This window comes from Alligator sinensis, unplaced genomic scaffold, assembly GCF_000455745.1.
Source record: "Alligator sinensis unplaced genomic scaffold, ASM45574v1 scaffold188_1, whole genome shotgun sequence".
NCBI lineage: Eukaryota > Metazoa > Chordata > Crocodylia > Alligatoridae > Alligator > Alligator sinensis.
In genome coordinates this window covers 2,025,359-2,034,384 of record NW_005841903.1, presented here as the reverse complement: position 1 = coordinate 2,034,384, position 9,026 = coordinate 2,025,359, and the positions used below count along the sequence as shown (strand labels likewise).

Below are 9,026 nucleotides of genomic sequence, written 5' to 3'. Positions count from 1 at the left end.
GCTTTTAAATTAAAAAAAAAAAAAAATTAAGCCACCCGAACAGTGCTGCAAATCAGTTGAGGAAAGAGGATTTTGCCTGCCTTCTTCCTTATTATTTTCCCTGCTGCAAGCCTGCTTTGCAATCTGTAGGTAAGTTTCACGTCTATTTCAGTCTTCTGTTCACACCTCCCTGTGTGTGACCGGGCAGGGGCTGTGTGCTGAATGAGAAGAAACAATGGAGTAACCAAGCTAAGGAAATATATATATGTATATACAATTTTTTTTTTTTTTGCAAGACAAGAAAATGTGTTTAGACTTCTTAAAGGGACAGGTTGTATCTGTGTGCCTGGGAAAAGAGAGGGGAAAGGTTGGGGGGGGAGGAGTGAAACAAATAAAGAAAACGAGATCGAGGGGGACAGGGGACAGCTTTGCTTAGGAAATTCTTTGCTTTTTTGGTCATTGTAGAGGACAGGGATGAAAGGACTCGGCATGTTTTATATTATAGGCGGTGGGGGCTCGGATCACTTTTTGTTTCCCTTTGAGGTGGGGGAAGATGGGGGGGCAGTGCCGGGGAAAGAGAGGTGGGGGTGTGTATGCGAGTGAAGGGGGACCTGAAATTTCCAGCTTCAAGAGGGCTTTCTGCTGTACTGTACATCTAAGTTTTAAAAGCTGAAACAATGTTGCGACTCAGGCACGCATGAGGGAGAGGGAGCGAGCCAGAGCCTTTGCCATAAAAACAAAGGAGGTTTTAAAATAATCCGGAGAGCTTCTGTTTCTCTGCCCAGTTTACCTTTCCTGCCTGCTTTCAAGGCGGCTCTTGCTGTGCACCGACAGGGGCTTCTGCTCAGTCGCTCTGGGGACGCAGGAATCTTTGGGGAGGGGGTGATCCAAGAGGGCTGTAATACCTAAAGCCTTTTTTGGAGGAGGGGGAGAAGCGTGGGGAGAGATTGGGCACGTTTTCCGGGCTTTGGGAAGCTTGCCTGAGTGTAAATTCCTTGTGTCTGGGTTTTGAAAGCCAGTTGGGACTGGGGCCTCTCACAAGGCAGGAGGAAGGAGCAGTCTCTCTCTCCCTCCCTCGCTCTCTCTCCTGTGTACATCTGTCCAGGAAGCCAAAGGCGGGGGGGGGAAGCGAGAGAAAGAGGGGCCGACTGAAAGAGCCCAGCTCCTGCTTTCTTGCCATTGTGAAAGGAAAAAGGAGGGAATCATTTTCACGGGAGACTGGCTGAGGTAGCTGCAGCAAAAGGGAGAATGGCAGTCAGTTAAAAGACACTTAAGGAATGTAAACATCAAAATAGGAGCGATCTGGTCCTGCTTTATTCCTCCTCTAATGATTTGGGGTGATGTTTTAGGCTGGCTTTGTGATCTGGGGAAAAGCAGAGGTTGGGAGAAGCCGGCAAGTTCTAACTAGAACCATTTTCCAAACTGCAAACTTTGGTTTACACGTGTAAAGTTGAATTTCAGTGCTCTCTTATGAGGTTGGTTAGGAACACAAGGCTAGATCTTCAGTTCTCTCTGCTGCCACAACCATGATTAAAATGTTTAATAAAGCTGAAATGGGCATAATAGCGAAAACATAACAAAAACATGGCTAGGAAATTGCTTTTGTCTCTGATTGTGGGGGGTCCCACTAACCAGTCCAGGCAGCTGCCCTGAGAATTAGAAACTGCGGCCATAGAGGTAATTTACTGGGACTGAAGCTAACTTAAGGAAGAACCCTGCCTTACTGTCTGGTTGTGCACAGTGTGTATTTTTGTGCTTCAGTTAATAATCTGCAAAGAGCTTAATAGCTCTGTAGTGCCAAAGGAATTGGTTTTCTCCATTTACTTCAGCAGGCCTGAGTGAAGCTGGTGTTCTGACTGCTTTTTTCAATGCATTGACATGAGAGAGGAGGATTTAACTTGGCAGCCTGAACAAATGCTCTATCAAAGGTTTCCTAAGAGACAGTAAGAGAGCTGGGGGGAGATGAATGACCTGGGCAAGTTTTAGGGTGCTACCTATGCAAGCTTTCTTTTAAATATGAAATGGCCATTTAGAACCCTGAATAGAACTGGGTGCATCAGAAAGGCGACAGGCTTATCAAATTTAAAAGGGCAAAAGCCCATTAATGCTCTGGCAAGGCTTTGCCTCTGAGCCCTGGCTGAGTAGTTTCAACTGCCTTGAAGTGCCAGAGCTTTTAAGAAATCTGTAGCAACAGCTTCTTTATAGCTGCAATATGGAACTTGGCCTTGTAAATTGGAAGGTTAATGATGCAGTCTCCTCCTCTAGACAGGAAAGGAATGGGGAAAGGGGGGGTGGGGTATAGGGTAGGAACATGAGGGTAATTGAAAGGTTAAAAAAAAAAAAGCCCCAGGACTAGGCTAGGCAAGACTCGTGCTGATGAAAGGCTATTCAAGTTGGAACATTTGTGTAATAACTTTGCACTGTGGGAGAAGTTCTAACCCGAAATCAATATCCAGGCAGCAGAAGAAAAGTTTGATAAAAGAGTGCAGCAAAACTGTATGCTTGAAGGCGCTACCGGCAGTAGGATTACTCTAACAGACAGAGAGTTGGTCTCTGCTTCAAACTTGCTCCCCCTTCTTTTGATCGAGGGGAAATTTACTATGGCATCAATCTTCTCTTGGCGGGGCCTGATTCAGGTTTATGAATGCCAGAAGACTTGCGCTGACCTTTTTCTGTTCAAGTCGAGGATGTTGAAACACCAGCCATCAAACAAAAGAGACATTGAAAGCAAGATCTGCAATAGAGCACGTGTGACTTTGGGGCTAGTTGAGTGCATTTGGTGATAGATACTGTTTTCCTCTGAGTTTGGGTGGGGAGGGAGAAAGAAAAGGCCGTTTATTTTTTTTTTAAATGAGATTGTGGAAAAAATGACTTGAAATCATCTAAATATCCCAGAATAGAGAATGAAATTAACTATTTTGATCACTACTTTAGATTACATTAGCATCTTATGACCCTTCAAAAATTCTCAGGCTGAGAAGACTTTTCTCCCTGACTGCATAGGCAGTAGTGAATTTTGGAGTATCTGTTGTAGCTATTTTATAATAAAAAGTGAAAAAATATTCAAGAAATATAGGAACTGAAAACCTAGAAAGTGTCTTTAGGAATTAAGAATAAACAAAATGCTAGGATTTAATTGGTGGATCTGTGGCTTTCCCCTAATCAAGGAAAAATATCTATCTTGAAGCTGCTTCTCTTACAATTTATACACTAATATTAAAAATTAAACTTTGTGTTTTGGTTTTGTTTTGTTTTGTTATTTTTAAGCCCAAAATTGTTTCTCACTTGACCTGCAACGTTCATGTCAGTGCTTATGGTCCAGGACACTTCAAATACATTTTGGCTACAATTGTGAAAGAAAAAATAAGTCTCTGCCAAATGATAAATGAAAACTTTGTTTTGGGAAAGGATCACATTGCTGCATAGGTAGACAGTGCGTGTTTTGTCCTGTCTGAGATAAAAATAGGAACTTGATCTGAGTGTACTATAGAATTTTGTTTTCTAAGATACCTTAACTACAGTAAGCCAAAAAAGACCGTGGAATTGTTTTCATACCCTGAAAGGTTTTTAGGATGTTTCTTAAGTACTACAAGGAGCTGAAGTAATAGAATTTAATGTAACATATGTTTCCATTCATAAGTTTTCTTGGGAGTTGCCTGCCCTTTACCTGATAGCTCTTCTACTTTTATAGGTTCCAAAGGTTTTGTGTCCCCAGCAAAACTCATAGGTGGCAATTATATCAGTAATGCTACAGTTTAAAAGAAACTGACTGGTCCCAGCAACTTGATGTGTGTGCTGACTGCCAGGAAAACGTGTTTTGTTTTTTGTTTTTGTTTTTTTGGGGGGGAGGGGAAGGGGTTTGTATACAAGGAAAAACATTATAAGAGTTTCTTCTCTCTTACTGTTTGTCCGAGCACATATGAGAGCAAGGTGGTCCAAGTTACACAGACTAGTATATGACTCTGGGGAACAAACATAATGGTTGGCCAGGGTCTCTTGGTATTTGGACACCATGTCATAACATCCTGGAGACGATAGTGCTGGAAAAAATCTGGAATGGTTACTCTTTTACCTGGAAATCTGTTTCTTATAAATAAGTAGGACTGAAGTTGGTACTTGTGGTAGTGTATTTGACTGCTATGCAATTGACTGATTTGTTCACTCCTAGTTGTACCAATTTCTGTTAAATCCTATACTGTATTACAGCAAAGAAAGTGACAAGACTATTACTGCACAGTTTAGAATTAGTTCATGATTGCACTGATATACTGATGGCTTTGGGACAAGGAATACAAGCCTTTATCCACTTAGATATGGTTTTTAAAGAGGTATATTTAATCAAGATGTAGAATGAAGAATATTTTGTGTTGGGTCTATCCAGTATTTGTACAAGCATTTTTTGTTCATTTTACTGAGTTTTCGATGGATCTAAGCTGTCTTGATGATGGGTCTAGAAATTAATTTTAAAATGTATTTTTGGATTAAAACCAAAATATCTGCAAAATCAGTGTTACTTTGTCACTTTTTCTTGCTTTCTTCCCCCTAAAAGCAAATACTTTTTATGTAGCAGTATTTTTTTACATTGGGTTTTATAGGATCAATTGGCATCTAGGCTGGTAATTTTAGGGTATTTTAGAATTGCAAGAGAAATGTCCAGGTGATGAGATGCAATGGATCTGCATAGTTAGACTGTTGGAGGCAGTAGTAGATTATGAGAGTAGAGTATGTTCATAGGCTCGGTCACATGATATTTTGGTTCTAGTGGGCTGAGATGCATTGATGTGTTTTGTGCAGCTTGGTCAGCAAGTTGAGCACTGGCACTATCCTTTTCCTAGAAAAAGGGAGAAAAATCAGCATAGATTTTTTTTTCTAATAGGAATGAGTTATCTTTCATAGGTAATCATCTAAGTCTGTCTAAACTAAATTTCCAACCAATGTTAAGATAAATTAACTTCATTCACAGACTATAACCTAAAGGAACATGATTATCTTAGACTTATACTTGTTTGATTTAAGCTGTCTGAAGTTTGCCTCAGTTGCAACAGTTATACCTTTTAAACTTGTATATGCAGGTAAAAACAGTAACGTATACATCTTTTACTGAAACGGGGAACAGCTGGATCCTGTTGATTCTGAGGAAGAAAGGGTAAGGTTTTACTTGTAAGTTAAAGTCTAGGTACTGATAGGCTAAAACCAAAACAAATCTAGGGGCCTCTTCTAATGTTATTTCAGTAATTCAAATTGGGTGTCTTGGATTTTGTCTAGTTATTAAATAATAATTAGCATTCAATTGGACACATCTAAGCTATCAAATTAACACTCTATTAAGATGAATATAGGAAGTTTGTCCTTTTTTTCATGATACTGTGTCTATCTGACTATAGAGCAACGGTGAAGTGATTCCCAGAGTGAAGTGTGAAGGGTATTTCAATGCAATAGAAAAGAATCACTTACAAACATTAATATTCATGGTACTACAAAATCTGTGGAAATTCCTTAAAGCTGTGGATTTGGATTGCTCCTATGCTTCCTGTTTATCTGCATAAGGAGCTTGCGATTTGATTTTCTCCTGTCTCAATTTTTATATGTCAGTGAATGTTAGAAAGTTGATTTATAAAGCAGATGTCATAATGCTAAGGCATCTTCTCCAGACCTATGGAAACCACACACAAACTGCTCTGTGTCTCCCAGCTCTGTAGGCAGTACAGTTGCTATCTCCCCTTCAGCAGAACCATATTTCAGTTTCTCAGTATGTGGTATTGATTGCAAGAGCAAATACATTGTAGTTGCTCTGAGCTTTCTTTGCCAGGCTACAGCAGCACAGTGGTATAACTGGCTTTGGCTAGCCCAGCTTCTGTGTGTATTGTGTATGCAGGCTCTCAGCTAGTTGCTTAGTTTGTGAGGTAGGGACATTTTTATATCCCCCTTTCCACAGCAGCTATTGTTTCCTGCAAGCTTAAGGTAAAACAGAAGATACAAACAATACTGAATTGTAGATTTTAGGTACTTAATACATATATCAACTAGAAGTTTGCATGGAAATGGAAGCAGCAGGCTTCATATACCTTGCATACCATGTCATGTAAAATCAACACGGTAATTTTTCTAATCTCTTTACCTGGCCTGTTTCAACTGTTTCTTGTTCTTACTACTGTAAACCATGTGGGGGTGGGGAGGGGAGGGAGAGGGAGGATCACAGTGGGAATGAGGCTCTGTGTGTGTGTGTGTGTGTGTGTGTGTGTGTGTGTGTGTGTAAAAAGTTTCCTGGTGATTTATTTCACAAATGTAAGTCAATCCTAGGTTGGGTGGCATTAATTGAAGGATACTAGCCCATCAACTTGCTTAATACGATGCTTAATATACAGTGTAGATAAACTGTGCCCTGATCTTGTTACAGTTTTCTGTACCTTCAAAATATTATCTGGCTGTTTTTTTGTAAGTGTCTTTTGCTTAATAGATTAAAACATTTGTTTTGGGGAGGTGGGTAGTAGTTCAGAACAACTCAGTTCATAGTAAGTGTGTGCGTGCACGTGCACACACATCTGTGAGGCTGTAGAGTCAGAATGATTGATTGGCTGGCAAAGTGAGTGTTATCAGTCTCTTGGGGGTTTTCAGATACTCTCATAACTAATCAGAATGGTTCATTTATTGGGACTATGGTGACACAGATATACAGCAGAGTGGCATGGGCTTCAATTGGCCATTTAGTAGCAAAAACAATTCCTTTGATAAATATCTGCTTGTCTCTTGGCTATGCTCCTGTTACCCTCTGAAAACAGCAGAGCTTTTTAGGCCACTCTGAAATGTACACCTGTGTCTTAATCAGTAGCTTTTAAAGTGCAGGAATCCCCTGTTCTCTCTTGTTTTAAGCACCCACCACAAAAAAATGGTTGAACTGAGCTTTAGTCTTTTAATAGGTGGTGATGGGGCAGTAACACTAGTGAAGGTTGAGATTAGCGTACTGTTTAAAAGTTGATTTGTGTTAGTGCTCTAAAATTCATGTTCACTTGGCTTGTCTTGGAAATTGTTGTGCCACACTGGCATCTGGGAAAGGTTAATGATTCAAATTTGATCTCACTGAAGTAAGAGGTTCCCAAATTATGGCCACCTCTCTACTTAAAGATTACATTAATGAGAATACCTAGACTTTCAACATTTTTTGGACATGGCTGGAAGTCCTCCCTCTTACTGATAACACTCACTTGACTTGATCTGCGATAAAGTCTGATACCCATTTGGTAAATGTACAGTCGAAAAGTTACCATCTCTGTTCCTTCCCTTAGCGTTACCAGCTCTGACGAAGGGCATGAAGAAACTAGGAAGAGGGTGTGGCTGCTAGAGAGTGGTACTGAGGAAGTCTTGTTCTCTCAGTCATGCTCCCACTTGATTCCAATTACAATTCTCCAACAAAGAGAAATTAATTGCTTGTGAAACATAGTAGAGACAGTGTTATGGATGACTAGCAGCATTCAAGACTGGTGAATGCACTTAGACCAGGAAACACACAGTTAAGGTACACACCAACTCTGCCCTGCAACCTTCAGTCCTCCTCCATCCACTTATTGTAGCTCTCTACCCTCCCAGATGATGTGGAGCTTTGTCAGGATGCATTGGACTGTGCTCCAACTAGGGCAGAATTGGTGAATACCAGCTGGCTACATCTGGCCTTCACTTGATCATTTTTGCCTGTTCTGCACAAGTTAGCTCAGGATTGCCAGATGTGAACATTCATTGACTATTGTCCTTGGGATTCCCTCTGAACCTCATGACCTGCACTTACCTGTCCTGTAGTATGCTCCTGCATACAAATCCCTCACTACAGCTAAGGACAATAGTGCTCCTCTGCTTGAAAAATCCACATAACTGTGTATAAAAACAAAGAGGTTCACAACCCCTTTACATGCAGATGCACCTCTCTTCATACCACAGTGTGAGCTATGGTAACTCACTGCAAGTTATTCCTGCCCCAGTAAATGCACTGTCCCTAAGGCAGTTGGAATGCGCGCAGACAAAAGGAGAGAACACAGTTCTCTGGGATGCAACCTTCCATGTGAAGGAACACATTTACTTACTCTCTGGGAGAGCCCTAGCAGTAACAGACTTTTAGGGTGTGTTAGGTTTAGATCCACCTAGTCAAACTTAATTCGGTCTAAACTGCTAGGCCTACAAACGTTTATATGACTTGGGTCAGGCTAAAAATGGCAAGTTCAGTCTAAACTTAGGTTGCATCCTTGGAGTCTGTCTCCTGTGGCTCTTGTTAGCTCTAGGGATGAAAGAGACTGTAAGGCAAGGCTGAAGTATATCTTAATGGTGTATTTCCTGATCTTCAGAGGTCGAAGCAAAGATACTCAACATTTTGGAAGGCTTTGAAGAGCTAGTCATAGTTAAAGTTTTTGGGAGGAGAGACTTAAGTTAGACTTAATGGGAAAGTTCCTTTCTCATTTTTATTTGACAGTGTAGTGAGGTTTGTTAAAGAGCCTCTTGCTTCCTCCAAGTTTAACAACATAAAAGCAAATCAGTATCTGTATACTTTGAAATGGGTTTTCTCCTTTTCTGGGCTTGTGATGATTTCTATTAAGTGTCACACAGTACTGCCTCAGCACAAATCTTGGAGATTCCACAGCATTGTAGATGCATGTAAGATTTTGGCTTGGTTAACAGAAAAAATAGGAATGCCTATATATAGGAAAAATGCCTAGGGAGAGTTTCTGTTTAAGACAGTGTGAGAATGCTGGCTCTCCCCTAGTAGGAAGTGCGTAACAATAAAACACCCTCACTTTTAGCTTTTAAATTGTTCATAGGTCAACAGAAGTCCGATCTGGCTGCTCTCTCTTCTCCTTAAAGAGAAAGGAAAAGCTTTAAAAAATCACTTTTAAAGACTGGCATTAAATCCTCCACTGAACAGTTTGTTTATGTAACTATCTATAGGGGAGACAGAGAAGGGGTTTATTACACTCCAAGTCTGCAGAGGGAAAGGGAGAATGATGTAGTTGTCAAACTGTCTGCCCACTTCCTTGGTGTCCTTCCTACAACTTCTATGTTTGTTT

At 40.6% G+C, this 9,026-nt stretch overlaps 1 protein-coding gene across 1 annotated transcript in view; it reads left to right on the top strand.

Moving 5' to 3' along the window:
• The first annotated feature begins 6 nt into the window (after positions 1-6).
• The window catches only part of ZMIZ1 (zinc finger MIZ-type containing 1), a 510,468-nt gene continuing 501,448 nt past the window's right edge, over positions 7-9,026 (top strand). The window contains exon 1 of the mRNA XM_025197702.1: positions 7-129. The gene's annotated coding sequence lies outside the window, so the exon portion shown is untranslated. The remainder of the gene's footprint in view (positions 130-9,026) is intronic.